This window comes from Vidua macroura, chromosome 30 (assembly GCF_024509145.1).
Source record: "Vidua macroura isolate BioBank_ID:100142 chromosome 30, ASM2450914v1, whole genome shotgun sequence".
Classification (NCBI taxonomy): domain Eukaryota; kingdom Metazoa; phylum Chordata; class Aves; order Passeriformes; family Viduidae; genus Vidua; species Vidua macroura.
Window position 1 is genome coordinate 709,054 of NC_071600.1, and position 17,115 is coordinate 726,168.

At 55.1% G+C, this 17,115-nt stretch overlaps 2 pseudogenes; one reads left to right on the forward strand and one right to left on the reverse strand.

The window, feature by feature from the left end:
• The window catches only part of LOC128820668 (uncharacterized), a 1,438,581-nt pseudogene that overhangs the window by 130,123 nt on the left and 1,291,343 nt on the right, over positions 1 to 17,115 (reverse strand).
• LOC128820670 (zinc finger protein 850-like) overlaps positions 1 to 17,115 on the forward strand; it is a 488,361-nt pseudogene that overhangs the window by 124,096 nt on the left and 347,150 nt on the right.

Genomic DNA, 17,115 nt, shown 5'->3' on the forward strand with positions numbered 1-17,115 from the left:
GCAGCAGCATCACCCTGGCAGGGCCCAGCAGGGCTCTCCTGAGCTGCCCTTGCCCAGCTGCACACAGACCCTGCCCCAGCCAGGGCCCTGCACACAGGCAGGTTTCTGTAGGGCCGGGCCGAGGGCACACGGGGTGGGATGGGCTCTGTGAGCGCTGGCAGGGACAAGGCACCTCTCAGGAGGGAATGTCCAGGCCCAGGGAGATGCTCAGGGAAGGAGAGGGGGCTGAGCAGAGCAGTGCTGGGGGAACAAGCCCATCCAGCCCCTCACCTTCCCTCAGCCACAGGGAATCATTTGCTCTCACATCTCTCAGTGGCAAACTCTGAGTGCAGCAGGAATGCTGGGGATTTCTGACCTCAGAGAGCCAGCAATGATGTGTGGGTAGGAAAAACATTCCCTATATCTTTTCCCTGCTATCCAAATCCTCTAGATGTGGCAGTGCAGATGCTACCAAGCAAGTCTGCAGTAAAAGTGATTCCCCTGACAAATCCTGAATACTCAGCCTTGTCCCTCTGCCACATGGCCACAAACCCAGGGCAGGGGGCAGGGATGGCTCCTTGAGAACCCCCACGCACAGCCCTGGCTGCTCCTGGCACACTCAGCCAGCACAGCTGGAGCTCAGGCAGGGACCTGGGTGAAGGTTTTCCCAGAGCAGGAACAAGGTTGGGTGAGTCCCAGCAGGACAGGCTACAGGGAATGGCCCAGGTTTGGCTCCAAGCAGCCTCTCCTGACTTGTCACTGTCCTTTCTCCATGAACAGGTGCCCATGTGCAGCCACAGCAAATGTCCAACAGCAGCTCCATCAGCCACTTCCTCCTGCTGGCACTGGCAGAGACGCGGCAGCTGCAGCTCCTGCACTTCTGCCTCTTGCTGGGCATCTCCCTGGCTGCCCTCCTGGGCAACGGCCTCATCATCAGCGCCGTAGCCTGCGGCCACCACCTGCACACGCCCATGTTCTTCTTCCTGCTCAACCTGGCCCTCAGCCACCTGGGCTCCATCTGCACCACTGTCCCCAAAGCCATGCACAATTCCCTCTGGGACACCAGCACCATCTCCTACACAGGATGTGCTGCACAGGTCTTTTCTGTTCTTCATCTCAGCAGGGTTTTATCTCCTGACCATCATGTGCTACGACCGCTACGTGTCCATCTGCAAACCCCTGCACTACGGGACCCTCCTGGGCAGCAGAGCTTGTGCCCACATGGCAGCAGCTGCCTGGGCCACTGCCTTTCTCAATGCTCTCATGCACACGGCCAACACATTTTCCCTGCCCCTGTGCCATGGCAATGCCCTGGGCCAGTTCTTCTGTGAAATCCCCCAGATCCTCAAGCTCTCCTGCTCCAAATCCTACCTCAGGGAACATGGGCTCATTGCTGTTAGTATGTGTTTCGTATTTGGTTATTTGGTGTTCATTGTTTTCTCCTATGTGCAGATCTTCAGGGCTGTGCTGAGGATCCCCTCTAAGCCGGGACGGCACAAAGCCTTTTCCACCTGCCTCCCTCACCTGGCCGTGGTCTCTCTGTTTGTCAGCACTGCAGTGTTTGCTCACCTGAAGCCCCCCGTCGATGTCCTCCCCATCCCTGGATCTGTCAGTGTCAGTTCTGTACTCGGTGGTGCCTCCAGCCCTGAACCCCCTCATCTACAGCCTGAGGAAGCAGGAGCTCAAGGCTGCAGTGAGGAGACTGATGACTGGATGCTTTCAGGAACATTAAACTGCTGGCCAATTTTGGGGCAAATCACTTGTAGTCAAAGTCATCTTTTATACATCTTGTTGGTTTCATTTTGGAGGTTCTATTCCTTTGTTTTAGTTTTTCCATGTTGTCCAAAAAGAACTATCATTTTTAGTACCATTTCTCATTTTGTTTCTCTCCACATTCCCTGTGGCCACAGACTGTGTCAACGAGGGGCTGCACTCTCCGTGTCTTTAAAGGAACTCAATGATCTCCCAGCACAGTTTTCAGCAGAGCTGCCCTTTTGTTGCCTTCTCTGGAGCTGCAGCAGCAATGTCTGTGTGCAGAGCTGGGGGCAGATCAGTGCTGGCACAGCAGCTGTGCCCAGCAGCAGCAGCAGCACTTGGTGTTGCCAGTGCTGCTCCCGTGGCCCTGCCCCGCTGCCCTGGTGGCCCTGGTGTTGCTGCAGGGCCTGAGTGCTCTCGGGGCCGGGCACAGTCCTGGGGGTGGCAGTGCCGGGGCTGCAGCAGGGACAGGCCATGGGCACTGCTGGGGCAGCGCTGACGCCTCAGGCCAGGGCCTGGGGGCTCCAGGCTCCTTGCCCAGGCTCTCTCAAGAACACGGCCAGGCCAATGCTCAGCACAGAAAACCCCCGTCAGCAGCCCCAGGCTGGCCGTGGGCAGGTTGGGGGCAAACAGCACGGCTGGTGCTCTGCAAGGGCCCTGGGGGAGATGGGAAGGAGCAGCAGAGCAGGGGCTGATCCATCCCCAGTGCGCTGCACAGCCCAGGGCAGCGTCCCAGAGCGTCCTCATGGAGCTGCCAACAACATCCCCCCTCTGCAGCCCTGGCCTCTCCCCCAGCTCACACAGGTGCCGCATCCTTGCAGGCACAGACACGGCAGCGCTGGCTCAGGAGCCCCTGTTTGCATTGCACACAGCAGGCGGGAGCACCCCCGTGCTGGTGCTGTGGGGACATGAACCTGAGGCAGCACAAATGCCATCAGCCCCTGGGGCCAGGAAGGGCTGGGGGACGCCAGGGAAACCACTCAGCTTTGTCCTGGCCTCTGCACTCAGCCAGAAAGTTTGTTCCCATCAGCTGGGAGTTTCCTGTCCCATTGCAGACGCTGTTGCTCAGAGCCAGGGCTGCCTGGCAGCCACCCCCAAAATACCCTGAGCATTTCCTTGGCTTCACCTTTGCTTTCTTTACTCTTCCCTGGTCCCGATTTCTACCTCTTGCCCAGCCCTGTTCCCTGCCCTGCACACAGCCCATCCCTGTTTGCCCTTTCCTCTCTGGACCCACTCCCCATTGCACTTCCTGACTTGGCACCATGGGAACGTCCCTTGGGGAGCAGGATCATCCCACAAGTGCTGCAGGCATTGTCTGCAGGCTCCTGCAGTGCCTCGTGCTGTTCCCTTGCCAGAGGCAGCCCCGGCCAGGGGGGCACATCTGGGCTGCTGTGTCTGCCTGTGGGGCTCCCTGTTCTGGGCAAGGAGGAGGAGCTGCAGAGGCTCTGCAGGACTGACAGGATGGGCTTTGGGGCTGTGAGGAGAAGCTGAGGGACCTGGGCTGCTGCAGCTTCTGAAGAGGAGGCCCAGGGCTCCTCCTGCAACTGCTCCAAGGGTGGTTTCAGAGAATCCCAGAATCAGCAAGGCTGGAAAAGACCTTGGAAATCATCAAGTCCAACCTGTGCCCTGACACCGCCTTGTCTCCCTGAGCCTCCTCTTCTCCAGGATCAACAACCCCAGCTCCCTCAGCCACTCCTCACAGGACTTGTGCTCCAGACCCCTCAGCAGCCTTGTTGCCCTTCTCTAGACACGCTCCAGCCCCTCCATGTCCTTCCTAAATTGGGGGCCCAGAACTGGACACAGCACTCGAGGTGCTGCCCAAAGCAGTGCCCAGCACAGGGGAAGAATCACTGCCCTGCTCCTGCTGGCCACACCATTCCTGATCCAGGCCAGGAGCCATTGGCCTTCTTGGCCACCTGGGCACACGGCTGGCTCATGTCCAGCCTGCTGTCCATCAGTCCCTGCAGGTCCCTTTCTGCCTGGCTGCTCTCCAGCCCCTCTGTCCCCAGCCTGGAGCACTGCAGGGGTTGTTGTGGCCAAAGTGCAGGACCCGGCACTTGGACTTGTTAAACCTCACCTTGTTGGATTTGGCCCTGGATCCAGCCTGTCCAGGGCCCTGTGCAGAGCCCTCCTGCCCTCCAGGAGATCAATACTCCCAGACAATTTGGTGTCATCTGCAAAGATGTCCTTGGTTCATGGGGCCATCAGTGTCATAACATCCCTTTGGTTACAGCAGGCACTGCATTGTCACACTGGTCTCCTTGGTTCCCTGGGGCCCCAAAATGTCACGAATGGACTCCTTGGTTCCATGGGGCTTCACAGTGTCACAATGTTCTCGTTGGTGCCCCAGTTTCACAGTGGCCCCTTGGTTCCATGGGGCCCCAGGGTGTCACAAAGGCCCCATAGTCCCATGGGGTTCCACCCTGTCACAATGCTCTCTGTGGTTCCACAAGTCCCCTCAGTGTCACAATGGACTCCTTGTTTCCACGAGGCACACAGTGTCACAACGGCCTTCCGCATTCCTTGAGGCCCCAGAGTGTCACAGTGGCCCCTTGGTTACACAAGGTCCTGCAGTGTCACAATGTCCCCTTGGTTCCGTGAGGCCCCGCAGGGTCAGAACGGCCCCTTGGTTCCACTGGGCCCTGGACTCTCCCAATGCTCTCCTTGGTTTCGCAGTGTCCAAATGGTGAAACCCCTGGGTTCCACCAGGCCCCGCAGTGTCACAATGGCCTCTGTGGTTCCACGAGGACCCAGGGTCACGGGGGACTCCCTGGTTCCATTTGGCCCCAGAGCACCACAATGGAGCCCTGGTTCTATGGGGCTGCACAGTGTCACTCTGGTGCTCTCAGTTCCACGAGGCCCCACAGTGTCACAGTGGCCCCAGAATGTCCCAGTCATCACAGAATGACAGAATCAAAGAGGCTGGAAAAGACCTTGAAGATCATCAAGTCCAACTGTCCTAGGGTGACGGTATGGTGTTTGTATCCCAAATCGTGTGTTCTGTTTATGCCTGATATTATGTTCTGTGCCTTCAGGACTGACTCTGAAAGTGAAGGATTGTTTTGTCTTGTTATCAGCCGGCTCACCTCCCACCATGGTCTGTGTCTAGGAGACGCTTGGCTGCCTTGGGCTTGCTTGCTTGCTTGCTTGCTTGCTGGCTTGCTTGCTTTTGCTTTTGCTTTTGCTTATTAGTTAGTTTAGCTAGGCAGTCCAATTTTTACCCTGGACTGTTTCTTTTTCCCTTCCCTTTCCCTTTGCTGAATATCATCTGAACCTGCTCTGGACCTGGACCTGGGAAACATCAAGAAACACCAAGAGTCTGCATTTTGTGACCTGCAGCAGCCATCCCCAGCACCAGGGACTGATAGCTAGGCGACCACTCCCAGGAGAGACTTTGTGAATTTCTCATCTCTTCAGAACGGTGAAAGGGTTTTGTCATCTGGTGTTGATTTTGGTTTTTTTTTTTTTGTATTAGGGAGTGGTTTTGCTTGTTAAATAAACAGGTTTTTTTCCATTTCTCTCTGAGGAAATCCTTCCCGAACCAGGTGGGAGAGGGGCCGTGGGAGGTTTGCTTTCTGGGGGCTCCTTCTGGAGGTCTTCTCCCAAATTTTGCCCTAAGCTAGGACACTGGCCCAGAAACCATCAGTGTCCATCTCAGCCTGGCTGAGCGTGCAGGGGCAGGACTCAGCCCAGGCCTTGTGGGGCAGGGCCAGCGCCTATGCAAGGCATTGAAAACAGGCAAGTGCCCGAGAGAGGAGGCTGCTCTGTGCCCTTGGGGGCATGGACACAGCAGGGAGGGGGCCCAGGACATTTGTCAGCTTCTTTCCCTGCTGTGTGATGTCTTCCTGTCACACTGTGACAGGCAGATCCTGTCTGTCTCTTTTTGCTCAGGGCTTTTCCTTGGCACTGGGGTGTGGGGATGTTCCTTTGTCCTTGTTTCCAGTCTGGGCCTCTCTCAGGGTCTGGGCATCAGAGTAACCCCAAGATTGTAAAAGTCTTTGTTCTCCCAGCCCGTGCAGCCAAAGAAGGAGTCAGAATGCGAAGGATCAGCTTCTCAAGGTTGTTTATTTTTCCTCATCTATAACATTCTTTCTCTGGCCTGCTCAGCTCTGTCTAGCAGGTCGGTCATGGCTGGGGCATACATTCTTTGTGCTGCCTTGGGGGCATTTACATTTTACACTAAAAACTATGTGTACCATGTTTACATTAATGTGCCAATATCTATCCTTTATGTTAGACAGTGTGTCTCTACCTTAAACCAATAGAAAAGTGTCCCCATCAGAGCAAGACATGGAGGACGACAAGAAGGAGAAGAAGGTCAGGACTCGCCCAAATCCCTCCATCTTGTCCCGTGAACCCCATTCTAAAAACCCCAAAATTCCATTCTTTTTCACCCTGTGTTAATTCAACTACTACACTACTCAAAGCCTTGTGGCTTGTAATTCCTCATACAAAGTTGTCAGCTTTTTCCACGGGCTCAAATTGAAGCCACAGGTGTTTTTGACTTCTTGCCAAGGTCTCCCAGCCCCCTGCCAGGGTCTCAAGACAGCCAGGGCAGCCAGAGGGATGTCCTGGACTCTGACAGGCCTCCTCAGCTGCCCTTGGCATTAATTCTTTCTTTCTCTGGCTGTTCTCTACCATGTCAAAAGGATCCACCATCAGTGAAACCACCCTTCAGTCCCTCCCAGGGCTCTCCTCTGCTGTCCTCAGTCTCCACCCCATGAGCACAGAGCTCTTTTGTCCCTGTGCAGTGCTCATGTGCCTGAGGCCACGAGCGCCTGGACAAGAGGGACAGTTCTTTTCTTCAGGACGGAAACCACAGAACCCCAGGGTTTTGAAGGCACATGAGAAGCAGTCGCCAGAGGCCAAGGCAAACCAGACCTGTCTGTCCTTGCAGCTTTCTCTGAAAGCAACCCTTGGATATGTGGGGAGTTTTGCAGTTGGAATTCCATTTCCGCCGTGGGTTCCTGGCCTGGAATGACAGTTCTCCATAGGAAGGAAAGGGTGGAGCCCCAGTGTTTCAAAGGCTGTTTAGAGGCGGCCTCAGCTGGCCAAGGCAGCCAGACCTGTTGTCAGAGAAGAATCCCTGGATAGACAGAATTTGGGAGGCCAGACCCCACTTTTGTCTATGGGCATCTGGACGAGAAGGACAGTTCTTTTCCGTAGGAAGGAAAGTACAGAGCCCCAGTGTTTGAAAGGCAGATGAGAGCTGGTCCTCATGAAACCAAGGGAACCTGGACAGTCCTGGCAGGTTTTGTCTGAGAGCTATCCATGGATATAAGGAATTTTGGAGGCGGATTCTCAATTTTGGCCATGGACACCTGGATTTGAAAAATGTTTTTTCCCATGGGAAGAAAAGCAAAGGCCCCCAATGTTTTCAAGGCAGATGAGAGGTGGCCCGCAAGAGGCCAAGATCAGCCAGAGCTGTCTGTCCTGGCAGGTTTCATATGGGAATAATCCTTGCATATAATCAAACTTGGAGGAGGAATCCCAGTTTTGGCCATGAACCCCTGGAGGAGGAGGAGGACAGTTCTTTCCCACAGGAAGGAAAGCATGAACTCCAGGGTGTCAGGGGCTGATGAAAAGCGACCTTCAACATGCCAAGGTCAGCTGGACCAGTCAGGTGGCCTCCAGGAGGCCCAGCCAGCCAGACCTGTTCCATGTTCTTGGATCCTTGGGCCCCTGCAGCATCACAATGGCCCCTTGGTTCCATGAGGCCCTGTAGGATCACAGCAGATTTTTGGTTCCATGAGGCCCAGTGATATCACTATGGTCTCCTTGGCCCCACAGTGGCACAATGGTCCCTTGCTTCCATGAGGCCTTGCAGTGTCAAAATGAAATCCTTGTATCCATGGGAATGAGCAATGCCACGATGCCCATTGGTTCCATGAGGTCGCAGAGTCTCAAAATGGCCCCTTGGTTCTACTGGGTTCCCCAGGATCACAATGGCCCCTTGGTTCCACCTGGCCTGGATGTGTTACACTGGCCCCTTGCTTCCATGGGGACCCGCAGTGTCACAATGGCCCCTTGTCCCCATGAGGCCTTGCAGTGTCACAGTGGTTGCCTTGGTTCTGTGAGGCCCTGTGGTGTCACAATGGCCCCTTGGTTCCATGGGGACTCGGAGTGTCAGGATGGTCTCACTGGTTCCATGGAGCCCCGCAGTGTCACAATGGTCTCTTTTGGTTCTGCAGTGTCTCAATGGCACCTTGGTTCCGTGCAGCCCTGAAGTACGGAATGGCCCCTTGGTTCCATTGGGCTCCTCACTGTTACACGAGTCCTTAGTTCCACGGAGCCCTGCAGTGTCACAGTGCTCTGCTTGGTTCCATGGTGCCACACAGGGTCACAAGGGCCCCTCAGTTCTACAAGGCCCCACAGTGTCACAATGGCCCTTGCTCCCATTAGGCCAGGCCATGTCACAATGGTCTCATTGGTTCTTCAAGGCTCTGCAGTTCCACAATGGCCCTTGAAGTGTTACAATGGTCTCAGCGGGTTCCCCCGCTGGTTCCCAATGGCCTCCTTCGTTCCATGATGCCCCGTAGTGTAACAATGGTGTCCTTGGTTCTACAGTCAGAATGGCCCCGTGGTCTCATGGATCCCCACAACCCCTTATGGAGCCCCACAGTGTCACTGTGATCCCCTTGATTCCATGAGGCCCTGCCGTGCTACAATGACCCCTTGGTTATACAAGGCCCTGCAGTGTCACAACAGCCCCTTGGTTCCACTGGGTCCTGAAGTGTCATAATGGTCTCCATAGTTCCATGAGGCCCCACAGTGTCACAATGGACTTTTGGTTCCATGAGCTTTCGTATTGCCAACAGCAGTCTCCTTGGTTCCACAGTGTCACAAGGGACCCTTGGTTCCATGAGGTTCAGTAGTGTAACATGGATGCCCTGATTCCATGAGGCTGTGTGCGTCACAGTGATCTCCTTGGTTCTGCGTCCTGCTGTGGCTGTTGTGTAACACTGGACCTGTGGTACCATGAGGTTCCACAGTGTCACCATGGTCCCTTTGGTTCCACAAGGCCTTGCTGTGCCACAATGGATCCTTGGTTCCATGAGGTGCTTGGCCTCCCACAGCTCCTCACAGCCCCTCACGGCCCCTCACAAACCCCTCACAGCTCTTCATGGCCCCTCATGGACCCCCACAGCTCCTCATGGCCCCTCACAGCTCCTCATGGCCCCTCATGGACCCCCACAGATCCTCATGGCCCCTCACAGCCCCAGTCATGGGGCTCGTCCCAAAGGAAAAGGGGTCGGGCCCTGCCTGTTCTTTAATTTCAGTCCCTTCACAGCGACGAGTAAAGAAAGGCTGAAATGGAGCCTTTCCCCAGCCTTTCCCTCTGGGTTAATGGCGGGCTGAAGCTCTGTGCTGGCGCTGGCCCGAGCTCCAACATCCCTGCAGCCCCAGGCCTTTGCTGTCCCCCCGTGTCCATTCCCTGTCCCCGAGTCCTTCCCGGCTCTGGCAGCAGCAGCAGCCACAGTGCAGTGGGTGCTGGCCCGGCCCCCCCAGGGACCTCCAGCCCCGGCAACCCAGAACAAGTGGAAACCACAACTGTGAAAACGCCGCTTGTGCCCAAAGGAATTGCAAAGAACTGAGATTTTAAAAAGAAACAGTATTTTTTCCCCAAAGATTGGCAAAACTTAGGATTTACAGAACATGTTTCATTGCAACAATCCTTAGAACAACAACAATCTACAGAATATATTTACATGGGTCCTTACAGACTAACAAACTTCCTAACATATTTACATGGGTGCCTATAGAGTAACAAACTTCCAAACATATTTACAGAAAAGCTCTAAACTTCAGGACATATTTACAGAGGGGTGATATCTGTGGCCCTCATCTCCATCGGTCTTTGAAGAAAGGCCGCAGCAGCGCTGGACTCTGCTGCCAGCAGTGGCCCAGGTGGGCTGGCAGCTGGGCCCCAGGGGCTGGGACAGGGCTGGCAGGGCTGGCATGGCCCCAGGCAAGCGCAGGGCAGGCCGGGGCTGCTGCTTGTGCCACCACAATCCAGGGCCCCCTGCGGGCACTGTGTCCCTGAGCGGGGCCATCCAGCCCAGCCCCAGCCTGGCGTCAGGGGACACACTCTGCCTGTGGGCTGGGCGTGGGAAGCATCTGCCTCTCTTGCTCCTGGGGCTCCATCTTCATCCAAGGACCATGGGCTCCTCCTCATCCTTCTCATCGACTTCCATCTCCTCCATCTTGTCCTCCACATCAATCTCCATCTCCTCGATGCTGTCCTCCACGTCGACCTCCATGTCCTCGGCAGTCTCTTCCGTGTCCACCTCCATCATTTCTTCCCTATCCCGCACCATGTCCACTTCCATCTCCTCCACGGTGTCTCTGGCTGTCTGCAAGAGGCAGCACAATCTCACGCTGGGCTTGCTGTCCCACCCCATCCATTCCCACATGGCTGCATCCTGCCCAAGCAGGGTGCCCCCCTCCCTGGAATGGCACTGTACCTCCACTGGGGCAGCAGTGCACATCCTGCCGGGATTGGCTTCAGAGCAGGCGGCAGCAAAAGCCCAGGCAGCAGCAACAGCTCAGCACTGATGGGCAGAGCGAAGGGAGAGGGAGAAGTGGCCATTGGCAGCAGCGGAAGTGTCTGCTGTGCTCGTTTCCAGGTCCTGGGCCTTCCACCTGGAACACTTGGGGAGCTGTGATGTCACAGAAGGGACATTTAAAGGCCATCCAGTCCAATGCCCTGCAGTGAGCAGGGACACCTTTGACTAGGTCAGGTTGCTCAGTGCAGGAGCTTGAATGACTGCAGGGATGGATGTCCACCTCTCTGGGCAACCTATTACAGGGTTTCAAAACCTAGAGTGTAAAAAATTGGTTTCTCTCGTGTAGTCTGAATTGACTGTCTTTTAGATTACAACCATTCCCCCACGGTCTGGTCACATAAGGCCCTACTAAAAATTCTGTCCCATCTCTTTTACAAGCCCCCTAAGGTACTGAAAGGCAGCAATCAGGTCTCCCTGGAGCCTTCTCTCTTCCAGGCTGAACACCCCCAGCTCTCCCAGCGTGTCTCCAAAGCAGAAGGGCTCCAGCCCTCCGAGCATTTTGTCCCTCCTCTGGACTAGATCCAACAGAACCATGTCCTTCCTGTGCTGGGGACCCAGAGCTGGATGCAGTACTCTGTCAGGGTAGAGACGGAGACAATACAAAGCAACACCCTCCATTTCCAGAAGGCTTCAAACCCTGTTTTTATTCTAGCATGCATGCTTTTTCTACGTTCTCACAAAGCTCATAAGTTTACTCATTGGTCACAAGAGACAAGCAAAGTGCTTATTGGACTAGGCAGTTGCGGGTTTCTCTTATTTATCCTTCTTGCTTTCTCGGTTTCTATGTCAACAACCTTGGTAGAAAATTCTTTCAGGGGTAAACATGGATCCTCTTATCAAACTTCTCTCTGGCTCACAGAAGTCACTGTAAAAGGCGGGAATCTTTAAAATTAGAGGGTTTTGGGAAAGCTGCAAAAGGCAGGCCTCAGAGACAGCAGAACTGTAATTAGAGAAAAGCAGTAGCTGTAAGATTTGTCAGCAGAAAAATTATATAAGTAGTGGAAAAGTAAGGACGAATAGTACAATGGTCTGTGTATTAATGCTTGGCTAGAATAACTCCCTAAGCTACAGAAAAGTATCTCTAGAAAGATATTAGGATGTTCTAAGCTTACTAATGGAGCTCTGTGCATTGGGTTTTAAGGCTTACAATACAAGTAGGTATTGTATTCAAAAGAAATAAATCAAACAAATATTGTTTTAACAAAAGATACATGTGCTTATAGTGATTGGATAAAACTATTGTCAATATGCTTTTGCTTTGTGTGATTGGTCAAAGAGCTTTTAAAGTCAGTTGTACCATTAAGTTCTTTGCCTGCTGCCGGGGATGTGAGCTGCTGGCATCTGCCCATTGTCATAACCATGGAATGAGACTGATGCTGGAACAGAACCAGCTCGAGACGCGTTCCTCAGCAGTCCCGTCCCGTTGGTGATTTGTACATAGAGCCCCGGCCAGCAATATAAAACATCTTCCACAGTACTCCAGGTGGAGTCTCAGCAGAGCAAAGAGGTGGAATCAGCTCCTTCAACCTGCCGGGCACTCTCCTTTGCATGCACAAGGCTGGCTCATGTCCAGCCTCTCATCTAGCAGCAGCCCCAAGTCCTTCTTGGCCGGGCTGCTCTCCATCCCTTCATGCCCCAGGCTGTGAGACCAGCTGGGCAGGGACTGTGTCACAACCCTGGGACAGAGCTGTTGGGCAGGATGAGATCCCTGCCAAAGAAGGCAGATCCCACTCTCCACACAATTCCAGCCTGGCCATGAGGTCACAGCAGGCTCTGGGGTCACAGCAGGCTGGGGTCACAGCAGGCTGTGAGGTCACAGAGGTGCCAGAGCCCCGTGGCTGCACAGCACCACAAGGACCCAGCAGTCAGTCCTTGAGCACAACTGTTGAGGCAGCAGCGGCGGTGGCAGCAGTGGTGCTGACATTGGGACAGCGGTGTCAGGACAGTGGTGGCAGCAAGAGCTGGGGACTGGCAGAGGGCAGGGCACCATGGCCCTTGCTCTGCGCCTCTTCCTCCCGCTCCTCCTGGCCGTGGCCCTGCCTGCCGGGGCTGCCCAGGCTGCTCCGCTGCAAGCGCGGGGAGCAGGTGAGCCAGCAGCCTGGCTCCCCTTTACTGGGACAGCGCTCCCTGCTCCCTGGGAAGTGCTGGGGGATGGTTTTTCCCCTGGGCTTTAGGGAGGCTTTCCTCTGTGGGAGGGAGAGAGCCCCCATGGGCCCTGGGCTGCTCCAGCCACTCTCCCAGGGATGTTGCACAAGGCAAGGAAATCGTGTGGAGAGTGGCCAGGAGCCAGCCCAGAGCTCCCCAGGCCCCTGGGCAGCTTTGGCCATGGCCATTCTCATCTGGCCCCCACAGCCTTACCCGACCTCCTTGCAGTGCCCAGTTCCCAAAGGCACAGGGGGATCCCAGCAGACCAGGAAATGGTTCTGATCTCTGATCCCTTCTAGCTTGGGATGGCGACATGGCTTATCCGGATGCCCCATTGGATGACAGCTTGAATCTCTTGGAGAATGCTGGAGGCAAGTTCTCTGTGTGCCTTTCCTGAGAGAATAATCAGTGCCTCATGAGCCATTTCCCTTAGCAGCATCACAGGGTTGAAAGATTTTGGAAAACTTGCCTGGCTCCATTCTGGATCCCTGAGGGATCCCACAGAATGGCTGTCAGTGGCAGGAAGGAGCATTTAGCTGTCCATCTTCCTTCCGTGTGCAATTCCAGTGTGCTCTTCGGTGTGCTCTGTGCAGCCACGGAGAAGAGCAGAGAGGGAAGGGGCCGGGCCCAGGGCTGTGCCCCGGGGCTGTGCCTTTTGCAGCTCCTTTGCGGGCCCCGGGGTGCCTGAGCTGCTCCTGCTGCTGCTGCCAAGCCCTGGCCCTGCCTGGGGCTGGGTTTAGAGCTGCTGGCAGCTCCAGGGAATCCTTTTTCCCCCGAGGACGGCCCTGCAAGGGGCTCCTTCCATGCCAGTGTGGGGCCACCGCAGGCACGTGGTCCCCCTGGCCCTGCTCCTGAGTGGAAGGCAGAGCTGAGGGAGTGCCTTGGAGGGCACCAGTCACCCAGGGGCACTCACTGCCACTCTGGCCTGAAGGGGACATGGAACAACTTTCTGTTAAGGTCCTCCTCCATGGAAGAACGCAGACACAGGAGACAAGAAATCCCTGGAGGCAGCCAGACACCTGGACCAGATGCTGAGTGATCTGGAGAGACGCCGTGGTGGGTGCATTTCCCTCAGCCTTCCCCTGGGACTCAGCAGCCGGGGGCTTTCCCTGCACATCTGGACACGCCGTGCCCAGCACAGAGGGAAGGGATCCATGGCAGCCAGGCTGCCCCGCTGCTGCTTTCCTGCCCTGCAGGGCTGTTTCCCAGCCTGGCCTGGCTGCAGCTTCTCCCCAGCCTCTGCGGGAAGGCATTTGGCACCAGCTGGCAGGGAGCCCCAACTGCACCATGGGCCTGAGATGCCTGCAATTTCCCGGTCTCCGGGTAGATCAGGAATGGCACCTGTTTGTAGAAGGGAGTGGCCTGGCCAATCCCAAAAGTTTTGAGGATTTCCTGAACCATGAGCTTGACCAGTATTGCCTCTTGAAGATGCCATCTCCCAGAAGGGGAACGGCTCCATCTAATGCAGCTGTGCCTCTTCCTGTCTCCAGAGATGAACCGAAAGGCTGTGCTGAAGGCAGCATTTCCCGGAGGAAGCAGTGGCCCATTGGCAGCCCCTGCTGCAGGAAGTGAGGCGATGCCAGGCACAGTCACAGCAGGTAATTGCTGAGGCTTGAGCTGCCATCTCTGCTGTGTGGCAGTACCTGCCCTCCAGGGATGGTGCACAGCGCCTGCAAAGAGTGTGGAGAGTGGCCAGGAGCCAGCCCAGAGCTCCCCAGGCCCCTGGGCAGCTTTGGCCATGGCCATGGAAATTTGGCCCCCACAGCCTTACCCGACCCCCTTGCAGTGCCCAGTTCCCCAAGGCACAGGGGGATCCCAGCAGAGCAGGAAATGGTTCTGATCTCTGATCCCTTCTAGCTTGGGATGGCGACATGGCTTATCGGGATGCCCTACTGGATGACAGCTTGGAGAATTCTCTTGGAGAGATTCTCTTGGAGAATGCTGGAGGCAAGTTTTCTGTGTGCCTTTCCTGAGAGAATAATCAGTGCCTCATTTCCCTTAGCAGGATCACAGGGTTGAAAGATTCTGGAAAACTTGCCCGGCTCCATTCTGGATCCCTGAGGGATCCCACAGAATGGCTGTCAGTGGCAGGAAGGAGCATTTAGCTGTCCATCTTCCTTCCGTGTGCAATTCCAGTGTGCGCTTCCGTGTGCTCTGTGCAGCCAGGAAGAAGAGCAGAGAGGGAAGGGGCTGGGCCCAGGGCTGTGCCCCGGGGCTGTGCCTTTTGCAGCTCCTTTGCGGGCCCCGGGGTGCCTGAGCTGCTCCTGCTGCTGCTGCCAAGCCCTGGCCCTGCCTGGGGCTGGGTTTAGAGCTGCTGGCAGCTCCAGGGAATCCTTTCTCCCCCGAGGACGGCCCTGCAAGGGGCTCCTTCCATGCCAGTGTGGGGCCACCGCAGGCACGTGGTCCCCCTGGCCCTGCTCCTGAGTGGAAGGCAGAGCTGAGGGAGTGCTTTGGAGGGCACCAATCACCCAGGGGCACTCACTGCCACTCTGGCCTGAAGGGGACATGGAACAACTTTCTGTTAAGGTCCTTCTCCATGGAAGAACTCAGACACTGGGGACAAGAAATCCCTGGAGGCAGCCAGACATCTGGACCAGATGCTGAGTGATCTGGAGAGACGCCGTGGTGGGTGCATTTCCCCCAACCTTCCCCTGGGACTCAGCAGCCGGGGGCTTTCCCTGCACATCTGGACACGCCGTGCCCAGCACAGAGGGAAGGGATCCATGGCAGCCTGGCTGCCCCGCTGCTGCTTTCCTGCCCTGCAGGGCTGTTTCCCAGCCTGGCCTGGCTGCAGCTTCTCCCCAGCCTCTGCAGGAAGGCATTTGGCATCAGCTGGCAGGGAGCCCAAACTGCACCATGGGCCCGAGATGCCTGCAATTTCCCGGTCTCCGGGTAGATCAGGAATGGCACCTGTTTGTAGAAGGCAGTGGCCTGGCCAATCCCAAAAGTTTTGATGATTTCCTGAACCATGAGTTTGTCCAGTATTGCCTCTTGAAGATGCCATCACCCAGAAAGGGGGAACGGCTCCATCTAATGCAGCTGTGCCTCTTCCTGTCTCCAGAGATGAACCGAAAGGCTGTGCTGAAGGCAGCATTTCCTGGAGGAAGCAGTGGCCCATTGGCAGCCTCTGCTGCAGGAAGTGAGGCGATGCCAGGCACAGTCACAGCAGGTAATTGCTGAGGCTTGAGCTGCCATCTCTGCTGTGTGGCAGTACCTGCCCTCCAGGGATGTTGCACGGGGCCTGTTTCTGTTAAGGTCCTCCTCCATGGAAGAATGCAGACACAGGAGACAAAAAATTCCTGGAGGCAGCCAGACACCTGGACCAGATGCTGAGTGATCTGGAGAGACGCCGTGGTGGGTGCATTTCCCTCAGCCTTCCCCTGGGACTCAGCAGCCGGGGGCTTTCCCTGCACATCTGGACACGCCGTGCCCGGTGTGAAAAATGCATATTTTATGATTGGCTTTTCGCAAATGTTACAATGAATATTATATGTGTAATGTTGGAAAGTTATGCTGTATTAATGCTCTCAAGTAGTGTGCTGAACATATTTTTAGGTTATAACACAATGTTAAAATAGAAACCATAGTATGTAAAATTATTTTTAACTAGCTCAAGAAAGAAATGAGGTAATGAAGGAATTCTTCGCACAAAAATAACAATTACAGAAACCCCTAAATTTTCCAGAGGAGAGGAATTTATGGCTTTCCTTATCAACAGAAACTAACTTCCTCAAGCGTGACTTAGACTTGAAGATGCCTGGGGATTAACAGAAACTTTTTGACAAGTACCAGACGAATTTCTTGTTTTAAATAAAATATATGCATAATCATGAAGTGTTTTGTATATGCAACAGGCTATTGCTTTTAAGGTGATTCCTTTGTTCACAAGGCATGCTTGTCGTGGCTTAAGGGCCCAAGAGCATTCGGACGTCCGTTATTCTTTGCTTTTATATTGTCTTTTAATTGTCCTAACTCTAAATTTTTATTACTCTAATTGTATTACTATTTTTATAACCATATTATTATTATTAAACTTTAAAAAATTTGGAAACCAAGTAATTAGTGTTTTTCACAGTAATCAACAGAGCTTCAGTGCCTTTGATCAAATCAGTCTTAAGAGCAGCTTGGGGCTGGGACAGTCATTGAGACCTGAGCACAGACTGGGGTCCAGCCAACAAAAGAACATTAGCTGCAGGCCACCCCTACAGCTTTTCCTATTAATGAGCACAAAGCCTTTATTTTTGCAAACAGAGGGATGTTGGGGGGATTTTTGCCCCATCAGGCCGAGGCACAAGGCTCTGCATCCTCCCAAGGAACAGAGCCAGCCCCCTTGAGAGCCAGAAGGCGCGGCCTCACTTGTAGCCCCGGTGCCTCCTGTGGCCCAGGGCACGGCCCTGGCTGGAAATGTCTTGGGCTGCAGCACAGGGCCAGGGCGGAGCTCAGCAGCCTCATCAGAGCCCAGGGCCGCGGCCCTTCCCTGCCGGGGCCCTGGCCTGGCCCGGCCCGGCCCGGCCCGGCCTGGCCCCAGGGGATGGGCTCCGCCCGGCCGCTGTGCCCACAGCCTTTTGGGCCCCAGGCTTTGCAAGAGGCTTTCTCCCAGCCTTGCAAAACCTTGGCCAAGTGTCCCTTTGCTGTGCTGTGAAGAGTAAAAAAACCCCTGACATTTACC